Genomic DNA, 23877 nt, shown 5'->3' with positions numbered 1-23877 from the left:
TGTGTCAAAAGGACTAACGAAGTGGTCTACACTTCACTGTTAAAGGTGGAGAGAGAAAAAAATAAACTAGAGAAATAAATAGAAAAGCTATAGGCAAACCTGGCAAACGAAAAAATCAAGGAGGAAAGCAGTAGATAACAAGTGCAACTATTTACAAAAAAAGGATAAAAAATTTAGGCTATGCAGTAGAAATTGCAAAGCAGGAGAAGATGGATGCAGAATTGAAGGACCCGAGAGAAAAAACGGCTAAAAGCAGTAAAAAAATTGATGAGGAAAGAGCCAGTTTTCAAAAATTATACACAAGTTATGAGTCTACTACTGCCAAAATCAGAAAAATATGAGACCTATTGGATTGTGGGAAGGAAAAAGCAAAAAATTGCAAGAGGAAGTAGAGGAAGAAAGAAAAAAATGTGCACAAATGAAAGAAGACCTGCACAATGCAAATGATAAAATAAAAACTTCAAAGGATAGATTGAAAGATAATATGAAAAATACAATGAAATTTATACAAGAAAACATTTGGTAGCAAATAATGCAGAGGAGTGACAAGTTGTGTGAATGGTTTGAATTGAATAAAAGTCTAAGAGTAATTTATATGAAAATCAAAGGGCACTTTGAGAAGAGCATACATGTTTATTCAAAAGAGGATATGGGAAAATATATTCTGTAAGTAGTATATAGTACCACTGACAACTACTTGACATCCAAGGGAATTAAGAGCCACATTGATGCTACAGTTAAGACATCATCTATCATTCAAAAATGCTAGAAACTAAGGGAAACATCCGAAGTTATGGAAAAATATGGCAAAAAGATATCGAAGTTGCAAGAAAAGAAAAATAATTTTATTAAACTTGGTTTGCCTAAGACCATTGACCCATCAAATAAATTCATTGGAAAAGAAGCTTACAAAATCTAAGCATGGAGATAAAAATGAATTTTGATTTAGACTTGCTTCCTAAGGACACAACAACCCAAAGCTTTCTGGAATTCATCCAACCATTTACAGCTCTAAATTCGGTATTGGATGAAACGGTGATGTAAAGTTAGTCTTCTAAATATGGATTATTGACAAAGTTGCAGTTGAGTTCCATAGTTTACAAAATATTGACCTTCCATCAGATGAAGAGTGGGGCGCCCTACAAAATCTGGCACAAAAATCTTAAGAATCATAGTATGTATTGTACAATTTTCTTCTCGTACTCTTAATTTCAAGGTTTTATGTTTTTTCTGTTTGGAATTTGGCATTGCTTGAAATGACTTTATTTTGTGAATAAGAAAAAACCAGCACTCACTATTTCTTATTTGCTAATCCATCCTATGAATCTATGATGTATAGTTCAAAACTTCAACTAGTAAATTTGTATTCTCAAATTATCCCAAGCTTTAACATTTATGCATTTCTCTATTTCTGATTACTAGATTTCAGGCATTGCTATTATCTATATTTAATTTGTCATGGCATGAATTAATATTTAATTTTGAACTTTATTTTTTGAATAGCAGACATCAGACATGTAGCAGTTGTTAAATTGCTAATCCGGCCTGTGATTCCCATGTAAATCTATGCTGAGATTGTGATTTTGATGTTGAGTCTTCACATGTTGCAAACTTGCAATTCGACCTGAAGCTATTGTTTCTCCCTTGTTTCTATAAAATGGAATTCAGGGTCATTTGCAAAGGGTTTTGAAACTTTGTATTCACTTTTGCATGGACATTGGAAAATCACACAGGAGCTGTTGTTGCTACCTTGTTTCTATAAAAGGGAATTCAGGGTCATTTGTAAAGGGTTCTGAACCTTTGTATTCACTTTTGCAATTTGCATGGAGAATCACATAGATTGGTGTATTACTATTTAATGAATTGTATCATATGTCTATAAGCCTATATTTTGAAAGAATTAATGAAAATCTAAGTTCTCAAACATGTCTAAATAAACATATTTGTATCAATAAACACATTATGGTCTTTTATTATGCTATTTTAAATTTGGAAATAGAAAGTTGAAAAATACAATTACAAATCAATATTAAATTTCTAACTGCAAAAAGTTAACAGACTCATAAAATATCATCAAGTTATCAACCATAATTATTATTAATATGCTTTGTAATATGAATGATGAGATACAATAATAAGATTAATAAATGCCAATCTCTTACAGTTGCCATTCATCCTCATCAAATTCAAAGCTTTCTTGATTCTTGTCTGTGGTTTCTTCACTCCGAGTCTACATACCTTCGTTGAAATGCATCTCAATGCAACCAGTAGGTCCAGTACATGAGTCCATAGTCCCACTAGCACTTTGGTTTGAAGTGTTTCCCAAAGGTCTTCTTTCACATTTGGACCTCTAGATTTGTAGTGCCCTATCGTAAGGAAAAGTGTGGGCATAATACCTATATGTATAGAGCCTCAAGCAATTTTTCAAATTTTTGTCTAGTTTGTTGCCCTATTGTAAGGAAAAGTGTGGGCATCATACCTATATGTATAGAGCCTCAAGAAATTTTCCAAATTTTTGTCTAGTTTGTTTCTGAGCTTTGATTTTTTGAACTCCAAAGCACTGAAAACTCTCTCATCTTCCACCGAACCCAGTATCATGGTAAGACATAAATCAGGAAGCTTCAAATATTCTGTCATTGAATCATGCAATGTTGCATTCTTAGCTATATATTTCCAAAACCTTGTTAATGATCCCTCTTTGTGTGGCTTCTCCATTTTGCCATATTTTTCTCTCATAGTGTATGCAAATCAAGATGATTTCTCTCGAAGATAAGTTTCATCTAACATTCCATTTATAGTTACTCCATTCTATTCTCTGGATATGCAAAATTGTTTTATAAATTTGAGTAACTCACTTCGAAAATCAGCTGCACTATTGAGGCTCCAATATTGAGGAAACACAATAGACATGGCTTCAACTAGGTTGTCAAGAGGGAATCTGCTTCTAATTTATGAGGAAAGATCATAGGCAATTTTCTTCATAGAAGTAGTTACAGTCTCAACAATCTTCTTGAAATCTTCCCTTGCAACTCTTTCTAGTTGCTTCTTGGTGTGCTTTCTTGGTTCCTCGGGGTCAACTGTGGCATAGAAATGCATTGGCATCTCAACTCCATGTACATTGGCACATACCTCCCCGCTTGCACCGATTTGTAAAAATTTATGAAGATTGTTCAAATCTATGGGTGTCCGCCACTTAACAAAATTTTCATCAGATAGTGTTGGTTGATTTCGATAGAGATTGTCAAGGGTCATGCATGTCATCTTACACAGCGTAGCATATTCTGCAATATACAAAGCTCTTTTTTGGGCAGCCTTCATAATATTCCTCATTTCCTCTAGCATGGGTAGAAGAGCTGCTAAAGTTAAGAGTGTCTCTTGATTACTTAACCTCTGAAGAAGGTCAGGAAATTTTGGTTGCTCTGATTCATCGCGAGTTGTGTAAAATAGTCCAATCAAGGATGGATATTCTGAAAAAACTCGATACGCCGGACCATCCAAAGAGATCCATCTGGTATCATTATCCTTGAGAAGCTTGTTCCCATCAGTTATTCCATCAGCAAAGTGTTGAATTCCATAAATCATTTGGGTTTTCAATAGAAATGTGAGTAGATCTCTCTAATTAAAATTTTAATTTTTTTTACCGAAGCATACTTGCTCACAATTCCAAAAGCTAGCTTCATTCTGTGAGCCATGCAATGAATTACAGTAATGTACAGTGCAAATGAATTTTCATTTTTTGTACAAAGACCATTCTTGTGACCTTGCATTACTAAAGCTCCATCTACTCCAACACACACCAATTTTTTGGCAACTGTCAATTAAACTTCTCTTTACTAGTTGAAATAAATTTTTCGTTGTCACACTCTCCTTCATTTTAGCAATAGATAGTAGATGAAGTTGGTGGGCATGATTCTATATAGTATAAACATGCATGCATACCCATGAAGTATTTTCTATTGCCATAACTTCATCTAAATAAAATGCAATAAAGTTTGACTCTCTTATTTTTTCCTTTAGATCTTCTTTTTCAACCTCAGCAAGACAATGTGCCCATTCCCATCCACTGTTTCCTGATCAGTGTCTATTAGGTAGTTAGAAACTTTCAAAAAATTTAATAAACCACTAACCAATGGAAAATCTGTCATAGCGCGGCCTCTTCTCAAAATATAAAAGACAACTCTTAACTGAACAACTTTTCTTAATTGTTCTATTTGCATTTCTTTTCCAAAACTAGCTTCAATAGAACCTTTAACTTCAATAGGCTTTGTCTTTATTTTCTCATAGAAATAATACTCTTCGACATTCCTCACATGCTTACATTCCTCCTTTGTTTTCCATCTTATCACTGGTTTTTCAACTTCGTCTGTAATTTATTTTTCATAAACTTTACCCATATGCTTTCCTATGGTGCCAAATTTTAGCTGCACCCTAATTTCCTTGTTATGTTTCCAAGTGCAAATCTTACACCTAATTACTCACTAACATATCCCACTCCAAATCCTTTTTTTATTGTGGTTCACCCTTTTTTGATCGAGGCTTTTCTTTTCCCCTTTTGTGCATTATCATCAATAGCATTATCATCCAAGTCGATTAGATCATTCTGGCTAACTTGGGCATTTATTAGATAATCTTCTTCAAGATCATCCTGAATTGAGATATCAGGTTCACGGTCATCTTCAACATGCGGTGTACGTAGTGAATTTTCTACTTGTACTTGTGATGATGTACCTTCCTAATTTTCAACACAATCTTTTTCAATGCCAAAGTATGCAGACAATGCTTTTCTTTTTGTTGGCCTCTCATGGCCTTCCCCACATTTAGGTTTCCTACCCTTTTTCCTATTCGACATCTCCAATGAAATAAAGGCTGCAAAAATAATATCAATCTATTGGAAATTAATAATAGACTATAATGTATAATATATATTTCATTAGCCCTACAACCTATAATCTAGATGTCTGAGGTCTGAATGTCCCCCTGACTACTTGGCACTGATGGGTCGCCACACTCCACTAAATAAAAATGAAAACAACAATGCAAACAAATATAGATAAATTTAGAATAATATTATAACACTTCAAAAATATGATCGCTCATCTTTAGGTCACTTGCAGTCGCTAATGTAGTCAACAACAATGATTTTCCTCGGTCTGAAACTTTGCTATTGATCATAATTCAGAGCCTAGATCCCACCATATTGTGTTGAGATGGATCTGATCTTTGTATGTATTTATATTAATCCTTATATGGCGAATTCTGTGGGAATTTTATATGGTATACAAATATTTGGCAAATCTTGTGTAACTATAACACGATTTATGTAATTTTTGAGGCGATTATAGGTCATTCAAATAATTGGCAAATACAATATAGTTGATGAAATTTGAGGGGAATGGAAACGCGCGTAGGCAAAATGTCAAGTGAATTGGTTCCTCCTAGATAACAAATATTCACATGCCTATAGGTGAATTATGGTCGTCTATTAGGGAAACCTCACAGAGTGTAGGTGAAAAAATTAAATTTATCTTGTGTCCACCATATATTGTATTGGAGAAATCCTCACATAGAAAGATTTAATTACATAAAACATTTGGCGATCGGGCCATGAATTTGATGGAAATTTATAATATTTTGGCGACATGGCCACCCCCAGTCGGTACAAAATATTCATCATTTCCCAGGTCGCCGATGTGAAAAATTCACCATTGGCAAATATTCACCACTAAATTAATCTTTGATGGATAGTAATATACATTGTTAGTTTGCATGTAGCTGGTTGTTTACCAAATGATCTATGATGAATATATGATGACGCGAATATCAGATTTTTTTATCTTTCAATGTATTTTTGTTTCTTCCATTATGTTATTCTTGGTGCATGATCTAGTCTGTTCTCCTTGAGGACCCACCAGACCATGGCTACACCAAAATTTCTAAAAGAGTTCTCTAGAAAATAAGGAAGTGGGTAACACCCTACTCTTTCTTCACACACCTGATATAATGGAGATTAACTAGGATGACATGGATTAGAAGGTGAAACTTGTCACCTTCCCATACACTTCTCCATTATTTCTTTTCCTCATTTAAGAGGGGAGAAAAATTAGGACACCCAATTCACCAATTCTTCCCTCATAAATTATGGATGTGGGATTGGTAAACTCAACTCATTTATCCTCCAAATTCATAACTTTTCTCAATGAAGACTTTTGGAGAGTGAAATCAGGTCCTAGGGCCTTTATTTCATCTCTAACAGACCCAAACCTCAAGGTTATAAAGCTTCGGAGTCTATTTTTGTAATTGACACATGAAAATTGTTTTAAAAACTCACATTAAAGACCGAGAATGATAAAAAAAATGATCATATCCATATCAAATAATAAAACCTCATTTCTATTTAAGTAAAAAGGATGGTTAAAATTATAACTTCTCATAAAGGAAATGAATTTGGAATAGGTGTTTCTCCCTCCTCCCATAGTCCTTATTACCTTCCCCCACATAGCCAATGCATTCATAAACATAGTTTTACCATAAGAATAAGTCATATAATTTTCTATTAATTTTTCAACAAATTTTTCATGTACTGTCAAGCATATTGTCATAAAATCATCTCATTTATAATCTCCCAATCTATGTAATGTTCTATTGAAGAAAAGCATGTATCAATTTCGGATTGTATCAGCTATATGCAAGGAGAGGTGTTACAAATCAATCAAGATTATGATTTACAATACTAAGGGTCAAATAAAACTTATCTTCCTTTTGATATTAGTCAACTCCATTTATTCTTTTCTAATGTTTTATGGGAAAAACGAATTGCTTCTAGGAATGGATATGTTATTTAAGGATAACTTATCCTATATTTTAGAGATTATGAATGGAGAGGTAGTAGATTGAAGGGGAAATGTGTTGATTTTCATTTGGTCATAAAATGTAAGAATTTATTATCTAAGAGTCAATTTTTCCATCAAACTCAAGTTGTTCATTACCGATAGTTGTTTGGCTATCACATCTAATATGGTCATGTAAAAAATGCTAGAAAAAAATTGTCACCAAATATGAAGAATTCTATATAAAAATAAATATTTTTGGGTCTTCTATACCTCATTGTATGGTCTATATTGACCAAAAATGGTCCAAAAAGAACATGAAATGAAATTATAACAAGATAAACCAGAATTTATCTCACATTTTTATCATGTTTCCCTAATTCTATAGGTCATCATTTGATGCAAGAGAAGAGAGAATTTAGGTTTTCAAAGTACACCAATATTTACAGCCTTACAATAGCTAATGTAATAATTCACTTTCAAATATAAGAAAGGGATTTGCATATGTGAAAGTCTAATACCATGATAGAGTTTCTTAAGGACTCAAGCTCCTATAATCACCCACATAAACTAAATTTTCCTTCCACAAGCGATAAAATAATGATCATAATTTTTTCATAATTGATAAAAATATACTAGAGATCAAATTTGATAGATGATGTACATATCCAACAAAACAAGTACAAATATGAGACGTTGTTTATATAGTCAAGGTTTTTGGATAAGAGTAACTAGGATAATAGAAATTGTCCTAATCCTATGTCATGTATAAATTGGGGAATAAGGTCTTAAAAATTAAGAAATTGGATAGGAAATACCATTTTTCACACCTACATGTGCTAATGTAGGATTATTGAACACCTCATGAGTCCCCAAACTTATTTTCTAAAAACTAAAGTTGAATTAGATTAAATTTTTGGTAGATGGGATTGGAACCATAGTTTTCAAATATTGCCATCTTTATATAGATCTAAAGATAAAAATAATATTTCTTTCTAACTAACTAAAATCCAATATCAATGTATCCCCCAACCCTCCCCGCCCTTATCCAATCAACCCTAGGCAGACTGAAACTTAAATTTGTCACTTTGAGTAGACCATGGTGTCTTCCAAGAGCAATCATCCCTTATTTTAGACTGGTATTCTCATTATATGATTTAGATTTATAAATAGAACATATTATATTCTATTCAACACCACACAAATAAGGGGATTATCATGCCTACATTCAAGTGATGAAGAAATAAAAAATAGACTATGGATGGTCAAAAGAAACACCCTTATTTTCGTACTTATGGGATATTTTTAAATATCCAAGATTCCTAAATTTTGCATTGATTATTTTTCAAAGAACGAAATTTTTTTTGTGTTCAGTAATGTTAATACAAGTTTGTATCAAGATCATATTTTCATAACATATACTTTTTAAAGGTATTGAAATCATAATCTATTGACTCTTTTCAAATTAAACGTAACTCCTAATCTCATACAAAAAATCCTTTCATGAAATCTTAGAATATGAGTTGAGGTTTATGATCCTTTTTTTTTTAAATCATATTCTATAATAAGTAAAATTTTAATATTTCAATTTTAGTTCTTAAGAAGATAATTAGAAGTCTTTTATTTAAGATCCTTTCAAATATTAATATAAAAATATAGTTAGTAAGTTTCCACAATATATTGGATTGATAGTGTGTTCTTCTGGATTCGATTGTGTGAGAATTTTTTCATCAAAATTTCGGATCACACTCTGTGATCCAAGGAGAAAATGATGGATTCTTGAATCACAGAGTGTGATCCAAAAAATTGATGCAAAAATTATCACACGATATAATCTAGAAGCACACACTATCAAAAAAATATAGCTATGTCCACAAATTTTAATCCTTTATCAATTATATCTTTTAAGAGAATTATTTTAAATAGAATAGGAAGACCATTTTTGGCTAGGTTTTTGGGAATACATTCTTTGAAATGGTATGCTTTTAGTTTGTAATCAATAAAAAATGAACTTTAACCATCTACAAAATAGTGTAAATTAATAAACTAGACCAATGAAACCATACAAATTTTAAGGAGACATTGACCTTTTGAAACTAAATAGCATGTAGAAGAAAAATATAATATATATTTGAAGTAGGAACAAAGGTTTACCTTCAGGACAAAAAGATAGATGAAAAATATTATATAGTATATGATTTCATTTTTATTTGTATAATGAGCTAATGAGTAATTGTAAATAAATATATGGATAAAGATTTTGGTTCTTTTGATGCATTATTACTTATTACTATCAATCATGCATCTCAACATTGAAAGACTAATATTGTACAAAATATTGTTTTATTTATTGTGAATTATTAAGACTTGCAAAACTGTAAGAATACCAATAAATATCACTAATTAATTTTTTAAATATTTTTATTAGAAGGTTTGCTCTTTTTTATCGATAAAAGGCGTAGCTAGATTCAAATGAAAGTTTACAACATTAAACCCTAGATTTCCAAAAAAGCCTAGAGGGCCTAAAGACTGAAAATATGAAACTATGTCCCTAAATATGCACAGAAAAAGAAAACCAACTCTAACGCCCAAAAAATTTAGGGGTTCGGAGTGGATATTGAGTTTTACTTACATACACTTATCCTTAACAAACTTTGTAAAGAATTCAAAATTTCTAAAAGTTTGAAGCTACGTAAATGAAAGAATAGCGAAAAATTTGTGAGAGGTTTTTATTTTAGCAAAGACTGTTTTATAAACAAAAACAAACTAAGGGCTCTAAGATGACCTCAAAAAGGGAAAAAACCCCAACTAAACACCTATCTGATTAAGATTCCTCTTCTGGCATTGATAGAGGCATTAGAGCTTGGCCTCTACCAGAACTTCTATGTAGAGGATGACCCCTTCCATGGATAGAACCTCTTCTAATACTTGGGGGTCCTTTGCTTAAATTTTTGGAGGCAAGACACCATTAAGTCTGGTGAATTCTAAAAATTCTTCTTCCCTACTCAAATCTTCCAAATTTTCCTCAAAAAACACCATTTTAGAAATCTGAGGCCCATTTTTGCAAAGGCTCTATGCTTTAGAAGGTCCTTTCTAGTAAGGTCAAGTAGAAATGGGTAGAATTTGATCAGCTCACTTGGGACATTTAAGACAATTCTCTTACTCGACCGAGGAGCCCAAAAATCATATCGAGCCATGTTAAGAACATCTTGCAATTCGAATAAGATGTCACTAGGAAATAGTCTTTTGGTGACGGTCTAGACTGCTTGTTTTTTAAGATTTATATCCATGAGCAGGTGACAAATTGAGATGAGATGCTAGTGTTGTCTTGGGGGTATTCTTCCCTACTAATATTCCCACTGCCAAGAATGAGCTTAATAGCTAGGATGACTGTTGGCTTGGGGAAAAGGAGGAGCCTATTCAGCCTTAGGTTTGTGATTTTCCTAAAGGAGACTTGGTCTAGGGAAAAGGTCAATAGAGAGATGGGAGTATCTACACAAAAACACGAGATTGGTCTAGGGTAGATACTCATAATGAATTCAAATAGTAGCATCTTGATCTTCTATATATGTGATTGCCGAGATAAAGTAGTTGATAATCTTGTTGAGGAAGTTGAATAAAAGATAGAAGGCACTTTCTTCAACATGCATTAATGAGAAATGAGTTGCAACGAATTCGCCTAAAAATGTGGTGAAGGATATCTATCTAAAATCATGTAGAATCTCCCAGTTAAAAGAGTTAATCTCTATCAAATGGACAATATATACCTCATACTTAGAATGATGGTGGACTGCAGCCTATCTTTTTAGGAAGAGAGTGGGAGAATTTACTAATAGAAAGGACAAGATTAGATGACATCAGAGATGATGTGTCAGATTCAATTCTTAAAGTTCATAGAAAAGTTTAAATTTAAAGAAGTAGTTGTTTCACCAAACTTTGACGTAAGAGTTAATGCCTCAGGAATAGAAACAAGAAACCACTGCTTGGCAAGATAGATTAATTTTTCAAAGGTTGACCTTGGGAAGTTTAGCCTTTCTCTCACCAGGGAAATGGAAGGTCATCTAATACAAATTTAAAAATAAAGTCTGCCTTTGATAGTCTCTTTAATGAATGATGGAAATAATTTGTAGGTTAGCCCTGGCGATTGCCATCCTACTCCCACCAATGAAAAGAAATGTCTTCTATTGCAAATTTTCAGAGAGCATTTGCCTCTACATTTGCTTCTTTGTAGATATGTTTAACCTCATATTGCTCCAATATAGCCAAATTATCAATTATGCTACCTAGAATTGCCTATAGCTGCCCGTTTGGGGTTTTATTCAATTTAATTGCATTGATTACTATCTCTAAATCTCCCTCTATATTATTGGTGTTTGGTGGCAATGGCTTGGCCATTTTTCCAATAATTGACCCTGAATAATTTCTGACCACATATCCTATACCTGGAGGACTTGGGTTACCTTTGGAGGCTCCATCAAAGTTTAGTTTGAACCAACCCTTCTTAGGAGGGGACCATATAGCTTCCTTTCAAGCATTAGGTTTTTTCCCAAATGAAGTAGGAATCTTGATTCCTTACCAGTTATTTCTTATACTATCATCCCAAGAAGAAAAGATTTTCAAAGAATCTATGAGAAATCTAGTTTACAATTTATTGTCTCAACAATTGAGGTTTCAATGAAGGATGAAATAGATTCAAATATCCTTTCTTTATTGTCAAAAATTCTTTGATTCCTTTCTTTCCAAATTTACCAAACAAGGCAGTAAGGAGAAATTTTCAAAATCTAGCTTGAGGTGCTTTCCTTAGAAGGAAGAGGTTAACATTGAAAAATAGAGACTATATCATTAGGAAGGGATAATATCCACCCTAATTTTACACAAAGTCATCACCAGTATTTTGAAGCAAAAGGGCAATCCAAGAGAAGTTGGTCAATTGTCTCTACATTGGCTTTGCACATGATGCATCTCGAGGGCCCTTCATAGCCCATTTTAGTAAATCTTTCTACAATAAGAATCCTCTTTTTGAAGGCCAACCATGCAAAGATTCTTCTTTTGGGATGATCTTACTACTCCAAAAGAGCCTAATTGGAATTTTTTGTTCCTCTTAATTCCCACAGTTAACTAAAACCTTGTAGCCATCTTTAGCATTATATTGACCCTTTTTCGAGAAAGCCCATATAAGAGTATCTTTCCCTCTTCTAGGATTAATATATCTTACTCTTGTAAGGTTTAGAAGCTAATTTATTTCAGCAATTGGAATAGGCAATCCTTCCATAGGCTTCTAGCTCCATCCTTGCATGCTAGAGACCCTTTCCAAAACTATATAATCGCTAACTCGAGATCCCTAGTGTTATTGAAGCTAGTGCTTAGCTGTTGGAATGTTAAGAGAGATTTCAATTCTCAGGTATCCTCCCCATGAGTCTTCCCTAAATAGGCTAGAGGAACCATCATTTATATCCCAAGACAAGGAAACTACAATTAAGTTTCTACAAGAGACTATGAAAATCTAAGTTATAGAACCCTTTGGATGAAAATTAGATCTAAGGAGGTTTTGAGGATCCCCATCTATTAGATATTTAGTTTCCATCATACTAACTCATGTTTCTTTGGGATCTTTAATGAACTTTGAAACTAGTTTAACTCCTAAGGCTTTGTTCTTCAAGTGAAGATCTTTTATTCCTAGTGCCCCCATAGATTTAGGTTTGATGATTTTATCCCATGCAATTAGGGTAATTTTGTTTCTCTTCAGTGTTTTTCCAAAATAAATTTCTCATCTTCTTGATGATGAATGAATTTACACTAGAAATTAGAGATAAGAAGGATAAACAGTAGATGTGAAGGGCCGAGATAACTAGTTGGAGAATTACTAATCTGCTAGCCCAAGAAATCCATTTCCCTTTACAAGAGTTTATATTATGATCCATCTTAAGATTTAGAGGGTCCTAAAGTATAGTTTTCCTTAGTCCTCTATCATTTTAAATGCTCAGATGTATACAAGGTAGGATGCCTCATCTACAATTCAAAATTCTTTGGATCTTAACCTCTAGTGGGGAGGGATGGAAAAAAACAAAACTTTTGATTTTTTTTGTTGATGATTTGTCTTCAGGCCTTCCCAAAGGATTCCAGAATTAGTTTTACTTAAATTGCTTCCTTGACTTTTGTTGCACCTAGAAAGAGGTTATCATCTGCAAATTATTGATGTGTGACAACCAAATTTTTTGTTACTTTGACTCCTTCCAATAGGTTATTAGATTGTGTTAATTTAATGGTCCTCCCTAGAGCTTCTACCATGATAATGTAGATAAATAGAGAGATAGGATCTTGTTGTTAGATGACTCTTGATGAGGAGAGGAAACTTATTGGTTCTCATTTATCAAGATTGTGAATTTGGACATAGAAATGCATTCACAAATCTAGTTGATCTACTTTTTGTCAAAACTAAAAGCGTACATTATTTTACATAAGAACTGCCAATCCACATTATCATAAGATTTAGAGATATCTAATTTTATTATCATACCTATTTTCTTCATATTTTGAAGAGTGTGGATAGCTTCTTGGGCCACAATGACACCATCAAGAATTGAACGACTAGGGACGAATCTAGTTTGTTCATCTGATATGATACAAGCCATAAGGAGCTTCATTATCTTTGTCATCACTCTTGAGAGGATTTTATAGACTGTGTTACAAAGTGAAATAGGCATGAAGTCCCCTAATTTAAAAGATTTGTCCTTTTTCGGAATAAGGGCTATGAATGTATTGTTGATTTCTTTGAGAAAATGGCCTGATCTTCTTGAAAACTCTAGAGCCTCAACAAGATCTTGTCCCAAAATATGTCAGTATTTCTTGAAGAAGTCACTAGGAAATCCATCTAGGCCAAGAGCCTTTCCAGAAGAAAGCTAATTAAGATCCTGAGTTACTTCTTCCAGAGAAAAATTCTCATTTAACTTCTTATTTTGTTCATCAAAAATGATCTTTGGAATCAAGGCCAAAAAATTTCCCTTCTCTAAAAGATGGGAATCATCTACATTATGTAGTAGAGTAGAGTAATATGAGATTATTTCTCTCTTAATCTCTTTAGGGTCCTATATAGTTTGGTTCTGATTCAAATCCAGTTTTATGATCTTGTTCATGCTCCTGTGAATCTTTGTCACATTATGGAAGAACTTGGTATTCTTGTAACCCATCTAGAGCCAATTTTCTTTAAAATTTTGCTTCCAGAAAATTTATTCTTTAGGTACAATATCCTCATAATCCATGAGTAGACTCCTTTCTTGTTCAAAGGAGACTTGATCCATGTGTTACTACTTATCAAGTTGCCATTAGTTTTATGTTCAAAGTTATTCTATATACTCTAGTCGGTTATCTCTACCGAGATATTCAGTTGGTATGCACAATCTAGTTCGTTATAGAAGATAGTAGTCTCAGAGCACAGTATACACCGAGCTGTCTACTGAGTATCATTACATATCTATCGAGTAGCAAAGGTGACACACTGAGTTGTTACACACCAAGTGAAACGTGCTACCAGATTCATTGAACCTGGACATACATATGAAAATGTGTTACAAGATCGAGGCACATCTAACTGTTATCACATTGGAAAAAGCACCTAAAGATTGTGCATGATGTTGAGGTCATCTAACCAATGAAATATCTTGCATGGTTATTCATTTGATAAATCATATTTGTAAGATCGAAGCAATGAATGGATCACCGTCATGAGAGATCTATTTATATAACATGAGTTAAGAATTAAAGTGTGTGTGCATGAGTGTAAGAAGACTGTTACGAAGGCACAGAGGTCACCAAGAAGGTTTTTAGAGAACAGATGAAGAATAGAGTAAACAGAAGGGTTTACCGAGTTACTATATGGTTTATCGAGGTATGCTATAAGCAAGGTAATCTATTCTGAGCACATAGAATCTACTATAACATTTCAGATGTAAAGTTACAAATATTTGTAATGATTTTAATGTAATATTTTAAAGTTGTAAGAGAAACCTTTAACAGGGTAAAAGACTGTAATCAAGTCTATAAATTGTAAAGCCTCTAACCAGGTGCAACATTTAGATTAAGCATTGTAAAATCCTTTAGCAAGTTAGATCTAATAGATCTTGATACTCCTAATAGGGTAAGCTATCAGAAATAGCTAAACATGTAGCTATAACTGAGTACTCTTTATTATTGCAGTAGTGAAGTTGTGGGTGCCATCCCCACCATAGTTTTTCTCTCTAACCAAGAGTTTCTACGTAACCAAAATATATGTGTTATGGAATGAATCATGTATGATTGTTATCTATTTGTTTTAGCTTTATATTATGTTACTGCACTATTCAGTTTATGCATAACAGTAAAGTTATTATTAAAGAAAGGTTTTGGAGTACTGATTCACCCCTCCCCTCTTAGTACATTAGCTTTCCATATTGGGCCTAACAATTGGTATCAGAGCTTCAATCTTGGAAAAGGGTTTAACCGCCTAAAGAGAAAGATCTTATCAATGGAAGGCTATAAATAATCTCAGAGGGTTATATATCTGCAAGAAGAACTGGATCATGTTAATCAAGTGATTGCAGACATGCAAAGGAAAATGGAAAAATCTCTAAAAGTGAGAAGAAGATTATCTGATGATTTGCAGGACTCTCAAGAGTTAGTGGAACAAATTGAGACATCATCTGAGAACAATATATCTAAAGAGATTGAAGAAATGATTGGAGTATTGAAAGTAAAGAACAAAGCACTGGTTGATCAACTAAAAGTAATGAAAAGAGAACATGAACATTTCAGCACACAGATGACTGAATATCTTGATGCATTGAGGACATCCAAGGATAAAGTAAGAGATCTAGAAAGACAGAAACAACAATGTGAAGTGTTAATATCTGATAAGATTGATGAAATCACAAGGTTGATTGGAATTCAACAAAATCTGTCAGATCAACTAGGTTATGCAAATCATGAAGCAATTTTAAAAAATGATGAGAATCAAGCATTGAAACTTGGAGTATTAAGGTTGACCGATGAACTTGAATCAAAGAAGAAATCTAAAGAAACACTCAAGAAGAGTTATGAAGCATCAAAGATGTTGGATGAACAACTGAATACAAGAAGACCCAACAAGGATGTAGGACTCAGTTACAAAGGAAAAGACTCTACCGAGAAGGGAATTCATACTACCAAGAGAGGAGAATCATCAAAGAAAGATGGAAACAAGAATAACATCAAAAGAAAGAAGCCTATCTGCAACTACTGTGGAAATCAAGGTCACACTGCCAACATGTGTCAAATCAGAAAAAGTAAGCAACCGAATGTCACTAAGTCCAATGGTTATTGTTACAATTGCAATAAATATGGTCACACATCTAATCAATGTAGGACAAAGTCTATGAACAATTATCAGAAGGCAAAATTCAAAGGGTTTTGTAAAAGATGCAATAGATTTGGACATAGTACCGAGAAGTGTTGGTTTAAGCAGGAGAACTATATGTGGTATGCACACCAAGCAAATACTAGAGGTTGCCGAACTCACACAGATCCTTACATACAGTATTCTGCAGTACAATGGGATTACAATACAAGGATATGGTGTGAATGTTGTGGAAGATATGGACATATAAGGTCCAACTGCTTTATAAGGTTTAGAATGAACAACCGAAGATCATGGACAAATCCTGGTATGGCATGTTTTCATTGTCACAAAGTTGGACATTTAGCTGGAGATTGCAGAGATCAACCTAGAAAAGCCACTGAGGAAATAAAAGAAAAATTAAAGATGATTTGGAAAAAGAAGGAAATTGTGTCAAATGAAGTAAGCACCTTACCTATGGAGTCAGGTGCACCTATTCCAAATTAATCAGTAAAGGTATGAAGGGATTGCATTATCTCAAGGTTAAATCTTAACAATTCCTATTTTATCATGTACTTAATTCAAATCTGCATAATTAAGATATAATAGTAAAGTTTGAAATTCTATCAAAGTCTTTTAAAGCACTATATAGGAAACCTGTCAAGTCGGTGTATACAGGAAACCTGTCTAGTTGGTGAATGAAGGAAGTTTGTTTACTCAGTTAAAATGGAAAAAGGAAAGAAAGTTAAAGAGGAACCGAGTGCATTTAATGTTTTTGACCTAACTTGCACGGAGCCCAATAAGGCATATTGTGTACTTAAAAGCATTTTCACGGTCATTTACACTTACCAAGTTTTTGAGAGAGCAGAGCAAAGCCAATCCAAGGTGATCAAACCTCCTACAAAGAAAATTTAAGGTATTTACATCAATCTCAATGCATTGTTAAGCTGGTTTACCGATCTTATCTAGTTGCCATTATCTGCTAAGTATAAAGCATCAGTCGTTTGAAAATCCTAAAACCCTAAGGATCCTTTGTTAGCTTTTATCTAAAATCTACAATGGTGCCCAAGATCCAAGATCCCATAGTTGTCAAGAATGTAGAGAAGCCCTCACTAAAATACTCTTTGACTCCCAAAGTTGCATCTGAACCAGATGACAAAACCACTTTTTCACTCATCCCAGATAGAGTGTTGTTAGTCGAGGATGTGAGATTCTTCACCAAATGTCGTGTTGAAGAACTCAGTCTTGTTGAAATTAAAGACACCTATGATGAGTTGTGCACCGATGGTAAATTGAATAGCAAGTATGAACACATCAAGATCAAGGGATTAACTAAAGCCCTAACCTATCCCCGAGTGTTCAAATCCCAATGGGTTAAGTTTGTTCTGAGTAGAGTTCATGATGATTTCATGTGGCTAGAAGAGCAACCATTTAATATTACCAAGGAGATCATTCATCTGATTACTAGTTACCCCATTTATGATCATGCCCGAGCCAAAAAGATGATATCACAGAAGGAATTGATCAGTTTAACCAGAGTAGAATCTAATTACAAAGGATTGAAATTGAACAATGTCACAGATGAAGAACTAAAATTTTCCATTAGATTAATGGGTTACTGTTTCTTCCAATCGGCAAGGGAAAATAGTGTACCCTGTGCAGCAATAGACCTGGCCTACAAAATTGTGAAAAAGGGAATGAAAATTGATCTATGTAAGGTGTTGCTAAAGAACCTGTTTGAGAATCTGAACACCATCAGGAAGTCGAAGAAGAACAACTCGGCTAATACTCTAAAGTTTGGATCATTACTGGTATGCATGTTTTTCTATTTTGAAAAATTCTTTCCATCAGTCGGTAAAGTTGTTTGGGAACTACACCGACCAATCACCTATCAGATAAATGACTTCATCAAGAAGTTAGGTGATAATTTCAATGATATTATGGATGACTACTTCAGTAAATTTCAAGACAAAATGCATAACAAGTACCGGATTCCACCCTAGCTAGTAGAGAAATACAAAAATGATATGTGTTTTGAAGTTGACACTGATTACTGTTATGTGAATGCTGTGAAACCAAGAACTCAATCTTTGTCACCTATGGGTTACGAGATTGATTTTGACATCAAACAACAAAAAATTGATGCATTTCTCACATTACCGAGGCATGCTACTGAGCTAAGGTATGGAAATTATGAGGAAGTAAAGGAAAAGGTAAAGATGAGCATTGTAGTACCCAAAGCTACAAGAAAGGCAACAAAAATGATAAAAGCATTATCAGAGAAATTCAGAGAAGACTCTTCCTCTACACCTATCAAAGGCACCATTGCCATTACCAAAGAGGAATCTGAAGCCCAAGAGGAAACAATAACACTAAGCACTGAATTGCCTAAGGGAAAAGTGTTGAAGAGAAAGAAACAGTACACATCAAAGGCCTCACCAACTCCACCTTCAAAGCAACCTAACAAAAGAGCATCTGCAGCCTCACCGAGTAAGAAAACAAAAAGTGTTACTGCTCCCAAGGTAACAAAGACCTACAAGAAATCTACTCGGAGACTCATTTTGGAAAAAGAGTCTAGTGATACCGAATCAGAGGATGCAAGCAAATTTTAGATTGTCAAAAGAAAGAAGGTAAATGTACATAGTGTTGAAAACTTCTATGCTAATCTGAAAGAATATGAAGGATTTGATTCGTTTAGATATGTAAAGTATGAAACCTAAAATAATGATGAGAAGAGACAAATTGAAGAAGCTGTCATCTACACACTTCTAAAATTTTGGTTAGCTCCATTAGAACTAGAAAAGTCACTTCCAAATGAACTTTACTTGCATATTGATAATAGGTGGAAGTATGCAATGGACTCTAAGAAACAGATCAAAGAGAGAAGTTTGGTTCATCTATTTCCTAACATGTTAGTAGCTGAAATAAAAGAACATCTGACAACCTACAAATCAAAGTTTCTTGTCAAACAGAGAGCCTTAAAAATGATGAATGGGTTGTACATTGAAGTTGAAAATGAGACAAAAGCAAAGTGGTAGGAAATCTTTAAAATCAAGGTTGTTGGTGAGCAAGCTGAAGTTGAAATCATTGATGTCACCGAGCAAGATCCTGATGTTACCGAGAAAGACCCTGCTGACACCATTCAAATAGATGAAGATTTCATGGATACAGAGGGACTGGAACAGGAAATGATAGAAGGAAATGCATATGAAAAACTTGTATCTAGTGAATTAGTCTTGGAACAAGTTTAGCCTTATCCACTAGTCAAGCAACCTATCTCAACCGAAACCCCTCATGACACAGAGCAAGACACCAAAGGTCACAAGTCTATAGCAGGAGAAGGTACTACTCAAGAATAGACATCTCAAGCACCTTCTAGCACTACAAATGTTGAAACTGAGACACTGAGTACTGAGACACAGAATGACTCTATAGAGGCTAAAGTAACCAATCAAAGTGTTGCCTCTACCGAGCAACCTACTGAGGTTCATCAAGCCTCACAAGCCATTGTCTTAGTTCCATCGGTGAAAGGTAAAGAATAGAAGATGAAAAAGCATAGTTTCAAAGTTGATTTGTCAAAACCAATAGTGTTACCCAATGTAGACATATCAAAATTAAAGGGGCAAGCACTCATTGATTTTGGTGAACTATGCAAAGCAAAGGCCAAAGAAGAGAAGCAAATGGCAATTCAAAAGAAATATAAGGTACTTTAGAAGGTAAAAGCACTCTTAATAGATATGCTACCTGAAGCTACAGTATCAATAGATGCAGCCATCCACATTCAACTGGATGAACTCCTAACAAAAATAGAGACATCTGGAGTAGATGCATCGGAGTACTTGAACAAACTAAAAGACAAAGAGCTCACTACAAAAATGATAGAAGAGGTATAGAAAGCTATAGCTATTGGCATAGTTAAACTTGTCAAATTTATTGCTGAGTTGACTCCTCAACTCAAGCACATTCTTTATTTATTTCAGAAACTTTACACATTTTCTTTATTCATTAAAGACATTAAGAATAAAACAGAGACAATTGAGAAAGAGATCACCGATCTCTCAAGCAAGTTGACCACAAAGCCAAATTTAGTTCATAATTTTTATACAAAGCTCCAATAGCTCATGGCTCAACAATTGGACCTAAGAAATGAAGAACACAAGATCAGGATGGACATAACGACACTTCAGACATTATTCCTTCCTCATCTTTCATCTGTCCAAGAACAGATCAACCGAACCACCTCCTTATCTACTACATAAGAGGGAAGCACTCTAGATGGCTTAATATCATTATTGGCTGATATTCACGCACAAAATTCTTTAATGGACAATGTAAAGAATGCACTCTCTATCACTCTCATCGAAGCACGGACCAAGTATAAATCCATTTTTGATCAGTTACCACCCCTGAATAGTAATTAAGTTTTGATGTTTGTCAAAAATGGGGAGTGATATGATATAATATTAGAGGAGTGATACAATATTGGGGGAGTGTAGCATTCAAAGCATCAAAGTATAAAATCAAACAAAAGGAATATAGTATACAGGGGGAGTATACAAAGCAGAGTAAGCAGAGTATCCAAGAGCAGTGAACAAGACAGTAAGCAAAGATCAAGAGCAGCACAAGGAACATTGCTCACCAAGCATGCAAAATCAGAGTTTTGTACAATATATCGATAAGGGGAGTATATCTAGATATATTATATTATTGACTATTGTATATACTGTCAGTATACTCAAATTTTCCAAGTATATAGATTTTGAGTTATAACTTTGAAAGTAGTTTTTGTCAAACATCTCAACTAATGTCAAAAGGGGAGATTGTTACTACTTATCAAGTTGCCATTAGTTTTATGTTCAAAGTTATTCTATATACTCTCATTGGTTATCTCAACTGAGATATTCAGTCGGTATGCACAATCTAGTCGGTTACAGAAGAAAGTAGTCTCAGAGTGCAGTATACACTAAGTTGTCTACCGAGTATCATTACATATCTATCGAGCAACAAAGATGACACACCGAGTGAAATGTGTTACCAGATTCATTGAACCTGGACATACATATGAAAACATGTTACAAGATCGAGGCACATCTAACCATTAACACATTGGAAATTGCACCTAAAGATTGTGTATGATGTTGAGGTCATCTAACCAATGAAATATCTTGCATGGTTATTCATTCGATAAATCATATTTGTAAGATTGAAGCAATGAATGGATCACTATCATAAGAGACCTATTTATATAGCATGAGTTTAGAATTAAAGTGTGTGTGCATGAGTTTAAGCAGACTGTTATAGAAGCACAGAGGTCACCAAAAAGGTTTTCAGAGAACAGTCGAAGAACAAAGTAAATAGAAGGGTTTACCGAGTTACTATATGGGTTACCAAGGTATGATATAAGCAAGGTAATCTATTCTGAGCACATAGAATCTGCTATAACATTTCAGATATAAATTTGCAGATATTTGTAATGATTTTAATGTAATATTTTGAAGTTGTAAGAGAAACCTTTAACAAGGTAAAAGACTCTAATCAAGTCTATAAATTGTAAAGCCTCTAACTAGGTGCAGCATTTAGATTAAGTGTTGTAAAATCTTTTAGCAAGGTAGATCTAACAGATCTTGATACTCCTAACAGGGTAAGCTATCAAAAATAGCTAAACATGTAGCTCTAACTGAGCACTCTTTATTATTGTAGTAGTGAAGTTGTGGGTGCCATCCCCACCATAGTTTTTCTCTCTAACCAAGAGTTTCTGCATAACCAAAATATATGTGTTATGGAGTGAATCATGTATGATTGTTATCTATTTGTTTTAGCTTTATATTATGTTACTGCACTATTCAGTTTATGCATAACAATAAAGTTATTATTAAAGAAAGGTTTTGGAGTATTGATTCATCCCTCCCCTCTCAGTACATTAGCTTTCGATATTGGGCCTAACACCATGCCTTCAGAATTTATTTTTTTCATTTAGAACAACCAACCTCTCTTCTAAAGAGTTTTTGGAAGAGAAGATCTTTTTAAAATGTTGGGAGTTCCATTGCAACAACTTCTGTTTTACATATTTTAACTTTGAAATGAAGAAATGAAGTTTGGAGCCTTGAAATGATTCTTCTTTCTACTAGTCTTCTATCAAGGTTAGAAAAATTGGATCTTTCATCCACGTGTTCTCAAATCTAAAAGGAGGTTTTAAAGTGTCAAAGACTCCTTGAAGGGGTAGCATAATGGGGAAGTGATTAGATCCTGAATAGGCTAGAACCAAACACTCAAAGGAGAAGAGAAAAGAGATGAGATCCCCCAACTAGAAAAATCTATCAATTTTTTTCTAAAATGTTGCTAAAACCTTTTCTCATCTTTGTCCATGTAAAGGAATCACCTAAGTCAATATCTAACACCCCATTCATGTCTATCCAATCATTAAAATCTTGTTGATATCTACCTAACCTGATAATGCCACCCCTTTTGTCTGATGCGTACCTAATAGCATTGAAATTACCTCCTATGATGAGTTGTTGATCTAGGAGCTGGGATATGACCCCATCAATAGATAGACAGAGGAACCACCTATTTTAAGGAGATGTTGGTCCATAAGTGTTGATGATAAAAAAACAAGTATTTGTTTGTAAGTGAGTAATTTTTACTAGTAGCCAATTTCTGTTGGAAGCAACACCTTCCACATGAACTTGAGAAGGCTTTTAGATTATCATTAGACCCCTAGAGGCCCCTTCTCATGCAACTGTTGATTGAAGAGAAGCTTTAAAAGGGGAGCTAATTCCCAAACCAAAGGAAATAACTTGTTGGCAATCTAACTTAGTTTCTTGGAGGAGGGTAACATCTGCACTGACCAAGACAATCCTTCTCTTAGTCACCCTCTATTTGGTAGGGGCATTGAGGCCCCTAACATTCCAAGAAAGGATTTTCATTCTTGTTTAGGAAGGGTATTTCACTTCCCTACTTTCCTAAGGCCTATGATTTTGGATTGGTTCTATGTTTCCCCTTCTTTATTTCTTGATTCATTCAAGGATCTATGGCCCTTCTTTGGAGGAGAGGAGTCAAAGTCAAGTTTTCCCTTTAGACTATAAACTGGTTCAATCCCAGTTTCCTTTTCTCCTTGATCTTCAAATGCATTACAGCTAAGGGTGTATCCAGAACCAAATCAATATCCTCATCATCAATCATATAATCTTGAAGATGTCTCCAAGTCTTTTGATCCAAGTGCATTTCAAATCATGTGGCATCAAGGAAGGAAACATCATTAGAGTGTTAGGGAGATCTCATGGAAGATTGAACCATTGATTTGATGATAAAAGATTATTTAATGGAAAAGACGAGCAATCAAAAAGTTCCTTTGAGGGCAGCTCCAAGGGGAGAGACAAAGGGCTTAGAGGAAAATTGGTTTGGAATTTAACTACAGATTTATTACCATCTGAGAGAGAGATAGAGATTTAACTAGAGATTTATTACCATCATGTTTTGCAGAAGCTTAACTGCTTGAGGGAGATCCTATGGCAACTAATCCACCGGCAACTATTTTCAAAACAGAAATCCCTGAGCTTGATGGAGCAAATTATGGGATATGAAAAATATGAATGGAGACTCATCTTAGATGCCTTGGAAAGGATATTTGGGAGATCACTGAGAAAATATATAAACCTTATGATTTGGCATCTAGCAATCCTGCTCCTGCAGACTTGGACAAAA

This window comes from Cryptomeria japonica, chromosome 11, assembly GCF_030272615.1.
Source record: "Cryptomeria japonica chromosome 11, Sugi_1.0, whole genome shotgun sequence".
Lineage (NCBI taxonomy): Eukaryota > Viridiplantae > Streptophyta > Pinopsida > Cupressales > Cupressaceae > Cryptomeria > Cryptomeria japonica.
Note: the sequence above shows the minus strand (reverse complement) of the source record.